The 13,501-nt window shown below is 45.4% G+C and overlaps 1 non-coding gene across 1 annotated transcript; it reads right to left on the bottom strand.

The window, feature by feature from the left end:
- Positions 1-3,446: 3,446 nt before the first annotated feature.
- Positions 3,447-3,501, bottom strand: LOC118392786 (U7 small nuclear RNA). The gene has a single exon (XR_004827431.1). It is a non-coding gene; the product is annotated as a U7 small nuclear RNA (small nuclear RNA).
- Between the last annotated feature and the right edge of the window lie 10,000 nt (positions 3,502-13,501).

Below are 13,501 nucleotides of genomic sequence, written 5' to 3'. Positions count from 1 at the left end.
GGTCATCAGAGTGCTGTGGAGTGGGTGTGTGTCAGAGTGCTGTGGATTAAGTGTGTGTCATCAGAGTGCTGTGGAGTGGGTGTGTGTCATCAGAGTGCTGTGGATTGGGTGTGTGTCATCAGAGTGCTGTGGAGTGGGTGTGTGTCATCAGAGTGCTGTGGAGTGGGTGTGTGTCATCAGAGTGCTGTGGAGTGGGTGTGGGTCATCAGAGTGCTGTGGAGTGGGTGTGGGTCATCAGAGTGCTGTGGAGTGGGTGTGGGTCATCAGAGTGCTGTGGAGTAAATGTGGGTCATCAGAGTGCTGTGGAGCGGGTGTGTGTCATCAGAGTGCTGTGGAGCGGGTGTGTGTCATCAGAGTGCTGTGGAGTGGGTGTGTGTCATCAGAGTGCTGTGGAGTGGGTGTGTGTCATCAGAGTGCTGTGGAGTGGGTGTGTGTCATCAGAGTGCTGTGGAGTGGGTGTGTGTCATCAGAGTGCTGTGGAGTGGGTGTGTGTCATCAGAGTGCTGTGGAGTGGGTGTGTGTCATCAGAGTGCTGTGGAGTGGGTGTGTGTCATCAGAGTGCTGTGGAGTGGGTGTGTGTCATCAGAGTGCTGTGGAGTGGGTGTGGGTCATCAGAGTGCTGTGGAGTGGGTGTGTGTCATCTAAGTGCTGTGGAGTGGGTGTGTGTCATCAGAGTGCTGTGGAGTGGGTGCGTGTCATCAGAGTGCTGTGGAGTGGGTGCGTGTCATCAGAGTGCTGTGGAGTGGGTGCGTGTCATCAGAGTGCTGTGGAGTGGGTGCGTGTCATCAGAGTGCTGTGGAGTGGGTGTGTGTCATCAGAGTGCTGTGGAGTAGGTGCGTGTCATCAGAGTGCTGTGGAGTGGGTGCGTGTCATCAGAGTGCTGTGGAGTGGGTGCGTGTCATTGTCCATGATCATGGGGGGTATTTACTTGCAGCCTTTTTATGAACATGTCCTGCAGTGATTCCAGGCTGCAGCCAATGGTGTCACTGGATTTGTTCAGGATTTTGTCAAGCTTATTTAAGTCTACCTTAGCTAAATTCCAGCACACAGTGGCATAGGTCACTCCACTCGCCACGACACTGCTATAGCACATACAAAGTATTTTTGTCACATTCACTAAAAGATCCAAACTCCCTTAAAAAGTACTGTCTGGATTGGGCTTTTTTTGTAGACATCTCCTGTGTGTCTCTGTACGACGTGGATGCAGCTATTTACATATTTACTCAGCGTCCCCTCCCCCACTAGGCCTGGCTGCTAGGACACCTTTCTTAGGACACGTGCAGAGGCATGACCGCCTGTCCTGGCCTTTAACCCTCTGGCAGAGCCACCTCTGCGACCCGGGGCTTACATCTGATGACCACTCCCCCTGACCTCTCACCTCTGGCACCTGACCTGCTGCAACGACCAAGGAAGGCTCTGGGATGCTGGTGTGTGTGTGTGTGTGATAGCTCGATACATTGTGTAGGGTTCGCATCTGGATATCTCTGCATTTAGTTATCTCTGTTAGTGTCGTCAGTGCTTAACTGTGTGTGTGTGTGTGTCAAGGTTAGTCCAATGCTGTCATTCAAAGCTCTCCTGTGTGGTGGAAGGGGTCTGTTGCTCTGTGTAGGGAGAGATGAGATCTAACTGAAAGCTCTGGCTCTTCGCAATGAAAGCGATTCTACACATGGTACAAGAGAGAGCACACATACACACACACTTGTGCGTATACCAAAACACAATCCACCATACCCACAGATGCATAATGAACAGCGCACATGCATGCACACACTCACATTACACAGGACAGAGAGTCAGAGCCCAAACTAAAAAATAGTATAGTGTATACTATGGTAGGAATACTCTAGTATTCACTGTAGTGTTTTTGCTGACTTTACTGAAGTATTCACTTTGTAGTATAATGTAGTAGTTACAGTTTACTACAGTATAAATACTATAGTAAAAAAAAAAGAGTAGTATATACTATATTATAAACCGGGTGGTTCGAGCCCTGAATGCTGATTGGCTGAAAGCTGTGGTATATCAGACCTTGTTCCACGGGTATGACAAAAACATTTTTTTTTTACTGTTCTAATTACGTTGGTAACCGGTTTATAATAGCAAGAAGGCACTTCTGGGATTTGTGGTGTATGGCCACTATAACACGGCTAAGGGCTGTATCCAGGCATTCCACATTGCGTCGCGCTTAAGAACAGCCCTTAGCTGTGGTATATTGCTCATGTACCACACCTCCTCAGACATTATTGCTTAAGTATTTACTATTTTGTTTTTGTGCACTGTAGTGTACTGTAGTATTTACTATAGTGTTTTGGGGACATTACTGTAATGTTCTGGGGACATTACTGTAGTATTATCTATAGTTTTCTGGGGATATTACTGTAGGATTTACTGTTGTTTTTTGGGGACATTACTGTAGTATTTACTGTAGTGTTCTGGGGACATTACTGTAGTATTTACTGTAGTGTTTTGGGGACATTACTGCAGTATTTACTGTTGTTTTTTGGGGACATTACTGTAGTATTTACTGTAGTGTTCTGGGGACATTACTGTAGTATTTACTAGCTAACTATAGCTACTGAAACAGATTATGTCGTTTTGCTATGTTTTTCAGGAAGAACATTGTTTGCATCCATTAGCTAGCTAGTTTTTTTTTATGTCCAGCATTGTAGGTGCGCGAGACAACTTTACCAGCATCAGGGCATACGTATCGATGAATCAATGTGACATATGGAATACGAGTGATAGTGTCATCAGTGTGTAATAACTGGGTAAAAAAAAAACGTGTTAAATCACTATATGATGTGCAGTCATATTCAGGTCCTGATTGGTCAACAAGGTTATTTGACATGCAAAGACCCAAATGGCGTTCCATAGAAATCCTGGTAGAGAATGAAACAAATGAACAAGGAAACAGCACAGAAAGTAAGTGAAAGAAATATGTTTTGATGATGTTTTACTGGTAATGGGGACATACATAAATGTCAACAAAATAACATTTTGGTCAGTGTGGTGTGGGTGTGTGTGTGACCTTTATTTAACTCGGAAAGTCAGTTAAGAACAAATTCTTATTTACATAGATGGCCTACCCCGGACAACGCTGGGCCAATTGTGCGCCACCCTATGGTATTCCCAATCACGGCCGGATGTGATACAGCCTGGATTCGAACCAGGGACTGTAGTGCCTCCTCTTGCACTGAGATGCAGTGCCTTAGACCGCTGCGTCCATGTGTCTGTGTGTTAACTATTTAACTGTACTAGAATGCTTAAAAGGCCGCAAAAATGGCAAATATTGGTTATCGGGATCGTTTTTGAGGGGGGCAAGGAAAATATCGGATATCGACCAAAAATGTCATATCGGTGCATCACTAGTATTTACTATAGCGTTCTAGGGACATTACTGTAGTATTTACTGTAGTGTTCTGGGGACATTACAGTAGTATTTACTATAGTGTTTTCTCATTGAGGAAACCTACTGGAAAAATACTAAAAGAGCAAACTTTCCATAACCTGTAGGTAGGTACAGTGCCTTGCGAAAGTATTCGGCCCCCTTGAACTTTGCGACCTTTTGCCACATTTCAGGCTTCAAACATAAAGATATAAAACTGTATTTTTTTGTGAAGAATCAACAACAAGTAGGACGACAATTATTGGATATTTCAAACTTTTTTAACAAATCAAAAACTGAAAAATTGGGCGTGCAAAATTATTCAGCCCCTTTACTTTCAGTGCAGCAAACTCTCTCCAGAAGTTCAGTGAGGATCTCTGAATGATCCAATGTTGACCTAAATGACTAATGATGATAAATACAATCCACCTGTGTGTAATCAAGTCTCCGTATAAATGCACCTGCACTGTGATAGTCTCAGAGGTCCGTTAAAAGCGCAGAGAGCATCATGAAGAACAAGGAACACACCAGGCAGGTCCGAGATACTCTTGTGAAGAAGTTTAAAGCCGGATTTGGATACAAAAAGATTTCCCAAGCTTTAAACATCCCAAGGAGCACTGTGCAAGCAATAATATTGAAATGGAAGGAGTATCAGACCACTGCAAATCTACCAAGACCTGGCCGTCCCTCTAAACTTTCAGCTCATACAAGGAGAAGACTGATCAGAGATGCAGCCAAGAGGCCCATGATCACTCTGGATGAACTGCAGAGATCTACAGCTGAGGTGGGAGACTCTGTCCATAGGACAACAATCAGTCGTATATTGCACAAATCTGGCCTTTATGGAAGAGTGGCAAGAAGAAAGTCATTTCTTAAAGATATCCATAAAAAGTGTTGTTTAAAGTTTGCCACAAGCCACCTGGGAGACACACCAAACATGTGGAAGAAGGTGCTCTGGTCAGATGAAACCAAAATGGAACTTTTTGGCAACAATGCAAAACGTTATGTTTGGCGTAAAAGCAACACAGCCCATCAACCTGAACACACCATCCCCACTGTCAAACATGGTGGTGGCAGCATCATGGTTTGGGCCTGCTTTTCTTCAGCAGGGACAGGGAAGATGGTTAAAATTGATGGGAAGATGGATGGAGCCAAATACAGGACCATTCTGGAAGAATCTGATGGAGTCTGCAAAAGACCTGAGACTGGGACGGAGATTTGTCTTCCAACAAGACAATGATCCAAAACATAAAGCCAAATCTACAATGGAATGGTTCAAAAATAAACATATCCAGGTGTTAGAATGGCCAAGTCAAAGTCCAGACCTGAATCCAATCGAATCTGTGGAAAGAACTGAAAACTGCTGTTCACAAATGCTCTCCATCCAACCTCACTGAGCTCGAGCTGTTTTGCAAGGAGGAATGGGAAAAACTTTCAGTCTCTCGATGTGCAAAACTGATAGAGACATACCCCAAGCGACTTACAGCTGTAATCGCAGCAAAAGGTGGCGCTACAAAGTTTTAACTTAAGGGGGCTGAATAATTTTGCACGCCCAATTTTTCAGTTTTTGATTTGTTAAAAAAGTTTGAAATATCCAATAAATGTCGTTCCACTTCATGATTGTGTCCCACTTGTTGTTGATTCTTCACAAAAAAATACAGTTTTATATCTTTATGTTTGAAGCCTGAAATGGGGACAAAAAGTCTCAAAGTTCAAGGGGGCCGAATACTTTCGCAAGGCACTGTAGGTAGGACTGGGGTCTGAACGGATAGCTCAGAGCGTATGCTCTTTTCTATAACCTGTAGGGAACACAATATATAGTCTATACTTGGCATGTAGGTTTCTCACTTAAGGATGGCACAAAATGGGATGTGGGGGAGGGGAATGGGCAGGGTATATCCAAATTAAATACTGTAGTATTTACTATAGTTAAAACAATGTAAACACTATTGCGGACATTTCTGTAGTATTTACTAGTGTTCTTAATGTGGATAATGTGGATAATAATGTAGTATTATCAGTATACTAATAATGTAGTATCTACAGTATACTACAAAATTCTACACTAAGTCCTAGACTTGATCAAGGGATATTACAGTGTGTAGTATAGTATTCTACTGTATACTACAGTTTCAATAGAGTTGTATTGTAAACTAAAGTATTTTTTTAAGTGGGAGAGTAAGGGGAAGAAATCTACATTATTCCAACCTGCTAATAAACATTCCTATTATACAGAGGGCTATGAGCTGCACCCAGAGTGCGATGAGGGAATGTGTGTGTGTGGTGTCACTCTGTCTGCTCTGTGCAGACACAGGCTCACAGGGGAGGCATCACGCCTTTATTTATTCATTAACCTGCTGGGAACTAGCAATGAGAGACAAGGTCCACCCCCCCCATACACGCACACACACAAGCACACGTACACACACACGCACACACTCCCACACACGCACATCCAAAAGCCTACCTCTATCCATTTCTATAGAAAATAAATTGCCACAAAAAGGCTTTAATGTACAGTGCTGCCAGGACATTTACTCTAATGACTTGGCTTGCCAACAGCTTATACTTGAACATTTGTATGCGTTACTCATCCTATACATTGGGCTCATACACATATACGAATGCACGCACACACCCTTCCCTGTTTGAGACTTGTTGGCTTCCAGTGGGCCCTGACCCTATTAAACGATCTGAAACACAGACCCTGTTGAACGATCTGCAACACAGACCCTGTTGAACGATCTGCAACACAGACCCTGTTGAACGATCTGCAACACAGACCCTGTTGAACGATCTGCAACACAGACCCTGTTGAACGATCTGCAACACAGACCCTGTTGAACGATCTGCAACACAGACCCTGTTGAACGATCTGCAACACAGACCCTGTTGAACGATCTGCAACACAGATCCTATTAAACGATCTGAAACACAGACCCAATAAAACAATCTGCAACACAGACCCTGTTGAACGATCTGCAACACAGACCCTGTTGAACGATCTGCAACACAGACCCCACTGAACGATTTGCAACAGGCTCTGTTGAACGATCTGCAACACAGACCCTGTTGAACGATCTGTATCCCAGACCCTGTTGAACGATCTGCAACACAGACCCTGTTGAACGATCTGCAACACAGACCCCGTTGAACGATCTGTATCCCAGACCCTGTTGAACGATCTGCAACACAGACCCTGTTGAACGATCTGCAACACAGACCCTGTTGAACGATCTGAAACACAGACCCTATAAAACAATCTGCAACACAGACCCTGTTGAACGATCTGCAACACAGACCCTGTTGAACGATCTGCAACACAGACCCTGTTGAACGATCTGCAACACAGACCCCACTGAACGATTTGCAACAGGCTCTGTTGAACGATCTGCAACACAGACCCTGTTGAACGATCTGCAACACAGACCCTGTTGAACGATCTGCAACACAGACCCTGTTGAACGATCTGCAACAAGACCCTTTTGAACGGTCTGCAACACAGAACATGTTGAATGATCTGCAACAGAGACCCTGTTGAACGATCTGCAACACAGACCCTGTTGAACGATCTGCAACAAGACCCTATTGAACGGTCTGCAACACAGACCCTGTTGAACGATCTGCAACACAGACCCGGTTGAACGATCTGCAACACAGACCCTGTTGAACGATCTGCAACACAGACCCCACTGAACGATTTGCAACACAAACCCTGTTGAACATTCTGAAACACAGACCCTGTTGACGGATCTGCAACACAGACCCTGTTGAATGATCTGAAACACAGACCCTGATTGAACGATCTGCAACATAGACCCTGTTGAATGATCTGCAAAAAGACCCTGTTGACATCTGACCCTGTTGAACGATCTGAAACACAGACCCGATTGGACCCGATCTGCAACACAGACCCTGTTGAATGATCTGCAAAAACACCCTGTTGAACATTTTGAGAAACAGACCCTGTTGAACGAGCTGCAACACAGACCCTGTTGAACGATCTGCAACATAGATCCTATTAAACGATCTGCAACATAGACCCTGTTGAACGATCTGCAACACCCTATTAAACGATCTGCAACACAGACCCTATTAAACGATCTGCAACATAGACTATTTTAAACGATCTGCAACACAGACCCTGTTGAACGATCTGCAAAATAGACCCGATTAAACGATCTGCAACACAGACCCTATTAAACGATCTGCAACATAGACCCTATTAAACGGTCTGCAACACAGAACATGTTGAATGATCTGCAACAGAGACCCTGTTGAACGATCTGCAACACAGACCCTGTTGAACGTTCTGAAAAACAGACTGTTGAAGAATCTAAAACACAGACCCTGTTGAACGATATGCAACACAGACCCTGTTGAACGATCTGCAACACAGACCCTGTTGAACGATATGCAACACAGACCCTGTTGAACGATCTGCAACACAGATCCTATTAAACGATCTGAAACACAGACCCAATAAAACAATCTGCAACACAGACCCTGTTGAACGATCTGCAACACAGACCCTGTTGAACGATCTGCAACACAGACCCCACTGAACGATTTGCAACAGGCTCTGTTGAACGATCTGCAACACAGACCCTGTTGAACGATCTGTATCCCAGACCCTGTTGAACGATCTGCAACACAGACCCTGTTGAACGATCTGCAACACAGACCCGTTGAACGTATCCCAGACCCTGTTGAACGATCCAACACAGACCCTGTTGAACGATCTGCAACACAGACCCTGTTGAACGATCTGCAAACACAGACCCTGTTGAACATCTGCAACACAGACCCTATGAACGATCTGCAACACAGACCCTGTTGAACAATCTGCAACACAGACCCTGTTGAACGATCTGCAACACAGACCCTGTTGAACGATCTGCAACACAGACCCTGTTGCAACACGAATGATCTGCAACACAGACCCTGTTGAACGATCTGCAACACAGACCCTGTTGAACGATCTGCAACACAGACCCTGTTGAACGATCTGCAACACAGACCCTGTTGAACGATCTGCAACACAGACCCTGTTGAATGATCTGCAACACAGACCCTGTTGAACGATCTGCAACACAGACCCTGTTGAACGATCTGCAACACAGACCCTGTTGAACGATCTGCAACACAGACCCTGTTGAACGATCTGCAACACAGACCCTGTTGAACGATCTGAAACACAGACCCTGTTGAACGATCTGCAACACAGACCCTGTTGAATGATCTGCAACACAGACCCTGTTGAACGATCTGCAACACAGACCCTGTTGAACGATCTGCAACACAGACCCTGTTGAATGATCTGAAACACAGACCCGATTGGACGATCTGCAACACAGACCCTGTTGAACGATCTGCAACCCTGTTGAATGATCTGCAAAAACACCCTGACCCTTTTGAAACACAGACCCGATTGGACGATCTGCAACACAGACCCTGTTGAATGATCTGCAAAAACACCCTGTTGAACATTTTGACAGACCCTGTTGAACGATCTGCAACACAGACCCTATTGAATAGATCGATCTGCAACATAGACCCTGTTGAACTCTGCAACGTTGACCCTATTAAACGATCTGCAACATAGATCCTATTAAACGATCTGCAACACAGACCCTGTTGAACGATCTGCAAAATAGACCCGATTAAACGATCTGCAACACAGACCCTATTAAACGATCTGCAACATAGACCCTATTAAACGGTCTGCAACACAGAACATGTTGAATGATCTGCAACAGAGACCCTGTTGAACGATCTGCAACACAGACCCTGTTGAACGTTCTGAAAAACAGACTGTTGAAGAATCTAAAACACAGACCCTGTTGAACGATATGCAACACAGACCCTGTTGAACGATCTGCAACACAGACCCTGTTGAACGATATGCAACACAGACCCTGTTGAACGATCTGCAACACAGACCCTGTTGAACGATCTGCAACACAGACCCTGTTGAACGATCTGCAACAAGACCCTGTTGAACGATCTGCAACACAGACCCTGTTGAACGATCTGCAACACAGACCCTGTTGAACGATCTGCAACACAGACCCTGTTGAACGATCTGCAACACAGACCCTGTTGAACGATCTGAAACACAGACCCTGTTGAACGTTCTGCAACAAGACCCTATTGAACGATCTGCAACACAGACCCTGTTGAACGTTCTGCAACAAGACCCTGTTGAACGATCTGCAACACAGACCCTGTTGAACGATCTGCAACACAGACCCTGTTGAACGATCTGCAACACAGACCCTGTTGAACGATTTGCAACACAGACCCTGTTGACGGATCTGCAACACAGACCCTGTTGAATGATCTGAAACACAGACCCGATTGGACGATCTGCAACATAGACCCTGTTGAATGATCTGCAAAAGACCCTGTTGAATGATCTGAAACACAGACCCGATTGGACGATCTGAAACACAGACCCGATTGGACGATCTGCAACACAGACCCTGTTGAATGATCTGCAAAAACACCCTGTTGAACATTTTGAGAAACAGACCCTGTTGAACGAACACAGAACATGTTGAATGATCTGCAACACCCTGTTGAACGACCAACACAGACCCTGTTGAACGGTCTGCAACACAGATCTGATCAACATAGACCCTGTTGACCCTATTAAACGGTCTGCAACATAGACAGACCCTGTTGATTCTGAAAAAACGATCTGCAACACAGACCCTGTTGAACGACCCTGTTGAGCTGCAACACAGACCCTGTTGAACGATCTGAACACAGACCCTGTTGAACTGCAACACAGACCCTATTAAACGATCTGCAACACAGACCCTATTAAATCTGCAACATAGACCCTATTAAACGCGGTCTGCAACACAGAACATGTTGAATGATCTGCAACAGAGACCCTGTTGAACGATCTGCAACACAGACCCTGTTGAACGTTCTGAAAAACAGACTCTGTTGAAGAATCTAAAACACAGACCCTGTTGAACGATATGCAACACAGACCCTGTTGAACGATATGCAACACAGACCCTGTTGAACGATCTGCAACACAGACCCTGAACGATCTGAACACAGACCCTGTTGAACGATCTGCAACACAGACCCTGTTGAACGATCTGCAACACAGACCCTGTTGAATGATCTGCAACACAGACCCTGTTGAACGATCTGCAACACAGACCCTGTTGAACGATCTTCAACACAGACCCTGTTGAGCGATCTTCAACACCCCTGTTGAACGATCTGCAACACAGACCCTGTTGAACGATCTGCAACACAGACCCTGTTGAACGATCTGCAACACAGACCCCACTGAACGATTTGCAACAGGCTCTGTTGAACGATCTGCAACACAGACCCTGTTGAACGATCTGTATCCCAGACCCTGTTGAACGATCTGCAACACAGACCCTGTTGAACGATCTGCAACACAGACCCCGTTGAACGATCTGCAACACAGACCCTGTTGAACGATCTGCAACACAGACCCTGTTGAACGATCTGCAACACAGACCCTGTTGAATGATCTGCAACACAGACCCTGTTGAACGATCTGCAACAAGACCCTGTTGAACGATCTGCAACACAGACCCTGTTGAACGATCTGCAACACAGACCCTGTTGAACGGTCTGCAACACAGACCCTGTTGAACGATCTGCAACACAGACCCTGTTGAACGATCTGCAACAAGACCCTATTGAACGGTCTGCAACACAGACCCTGTTGAACGATCTGCAACACAGACCCTGTTGAACGATCTGCAACACAGACCCTGTTGAACGATCTGCAACACAGACCCTGTTGAATGATCTGAAACACAGACCCTGTTGAACGTTCTGCAACAAGACCCTATTGAACGATCTGCAACACAGACCCTGTTGAATGATCTGCAACACAGACCCTGTTGAACGATCTGCAACACAGACCCTGTTGAACGATCTGCAACACAGACCCCACTGAACGATTTGCAACACAGACCCTGTTGAACATTCTGAAACACAGACCCTGTTGACGGATCTGCAACACAGACCCTGTTGAATGATCTGAAACACAGACCCGATTGGACGATCTGCAACATAGACCCTGTTGAATGATCTGCAAAAAGACCCTGTTGAATGATCTGAAACACAGACCCGATTGGACGATCTGCAACATAGACCCTGTTGAATGATCTGCAAAAAGACCCTGTTGAACATTTTGAGAAACAGACCCTGTTGAACGAGCTGCAACACAGACCCGGTTGAACGATCTGCAACATAGACCCTATTAAACGATCTGCAACACAGACCCTATTAAACGATCTGCAACATAGACTATTTTAAACGATCTGCAACACAGACCCTGTTGAACGATCTGCAACACAGACCCTATTAAACGATCTGCAACATAGACCCTATTAAACGATCTGCAACACAGACCCTATTAAACGATCTGCAACATAGACCCTATTAAACGGTCTGCAACACAGAACATGTTGAATGATCTGCAACAGAGACCCTGTTGAACGATCTGCAACACAGACCCTGTTGAACGTTCTGAAAAACAGACTCTGTTGAAGAATCTAAAACACAGACCCTGTTGAACGATATGCAACACATACCCTGTTGAACGATATGCAACACAGACCCTGTTGAACGATCTGCAACACAGACCCTGTTGAACGATCTGCAACACAAACCCTGTTGAACGATCTGCAACACAGACCCTGTTGAACGATCTTCAACACAGACCCTGTTGAACGATCTGCAACACAGACCCTGTTGAACGATCTGCAACACAGACCCTGTTGAACGATCTGCAACACAGACCCACTGAACGATTTGCAACAGGCTCTGTGAAACAGACCCTGTTGAACGATCTGCAACAAGACCCTATTGAGCGGTCTGCAACACAGACCCTGTTGAACGATCTGCAACACAGACCCTGTTGAACGATCTGAAACACAGACCCTGTTGAACGATCTGCAACAAGACCCTATTGAACGATCTGCAACACAGACCCTGTTGAACGTTCTGCAACAAGACCCTATTGAACGATCTGCAACACAGACCCTGTTGAATGATCTGCAACACAGACCCTGTTGAACGACCTGCAACACAGACCCTGTTGAACGATTTGCAACACAGACCCTGTTGACGGATCTGCAACACAGACCCTGTTGAATGATCTGAAACACAGACCCGATTGGACGATCTGCAACATAGACCCTGTTGAATGATCTGCAAAAAGACCCTGTTGAATGATCTGAAACACAGACCCGATTGGACGATCTGAAACACAGACCCGATTGGACGATCTGCAACACAGACCCTGTTGAATGATCTGCAAAAACACCCTGTTGAACATTTTGAGAAACAGACCCTGTTGAACGATCTGCAAAATAGACCCGATTAAACGATCTGCAACACAGACCCTATTAAACGATCTGCAACATAGACCCTATTAAACGGTCTGCAACACAGAACATGTTGAATGATCTGCAACAGAGACCCTGTTGAACGATCTGCAACACAGACCCTGTTGAACGATCTGCAACATAGACCCGATTAAACGATCTGCAACACAGACCCTATTAAACGATCTGCAACATAGACCCTATTAAACGGTCTGCAACACAGAACATGTTGAATGATCTGCAACAGAGACCCTGTTGAACGATCTGCAACACAGACCCTGTTGAACGTTCTGAAAAACAGACTGTTGAAGAATCTAAAACACAGACCCTGTTGAATGATATGCAACACAGACCCTGTTGAACGATCTGCAACACAGACCCTGTTGAACGATCTGCAACACAGACCCTGTTGAACGATCTGCAACACAGACCCTGTTGAACGATCTGCAACACAGACCCTGTTGAACGATCTGCAACACAGACCCTGTTGAACGATCTGCAACACAGACCCTGTTGAACGATCTTCAACACAGACCCTGTTGAACGATCTGCAACACAGACCCTGTTGAACGATCTGCAACACAGACCCTGTTGAACGATCTGCAACACAGACCCTGTTGAACGATCTGCAACACAGACCCTGCTGAACGATTTGCAACAGGCTCTGTTGAACGATCTGCAACACAGACCCTGTTTAACGATCTGTATCCCAGACCCT

Source organism: Oncorhynchus keta, chromosome 13 (assembly GCF_023373465.1).
Source record: "Oncorhynchus keta strain PuntledgeMale-10-30-2019 chromosome 13, Oket_V2, whole genome shotgun sequence".
Lineage (NCBI taxonomy): Eukaryota > Metazoa > Chordata > Actinopteri > Salmoniformes > Salmonidae > Oncorhynchus > Oncorhynchus keta.
Note: the sequence above shows the minus strand (reverse complement) of the source record. Positions and strands in the feature narration are given on the sequence as shown.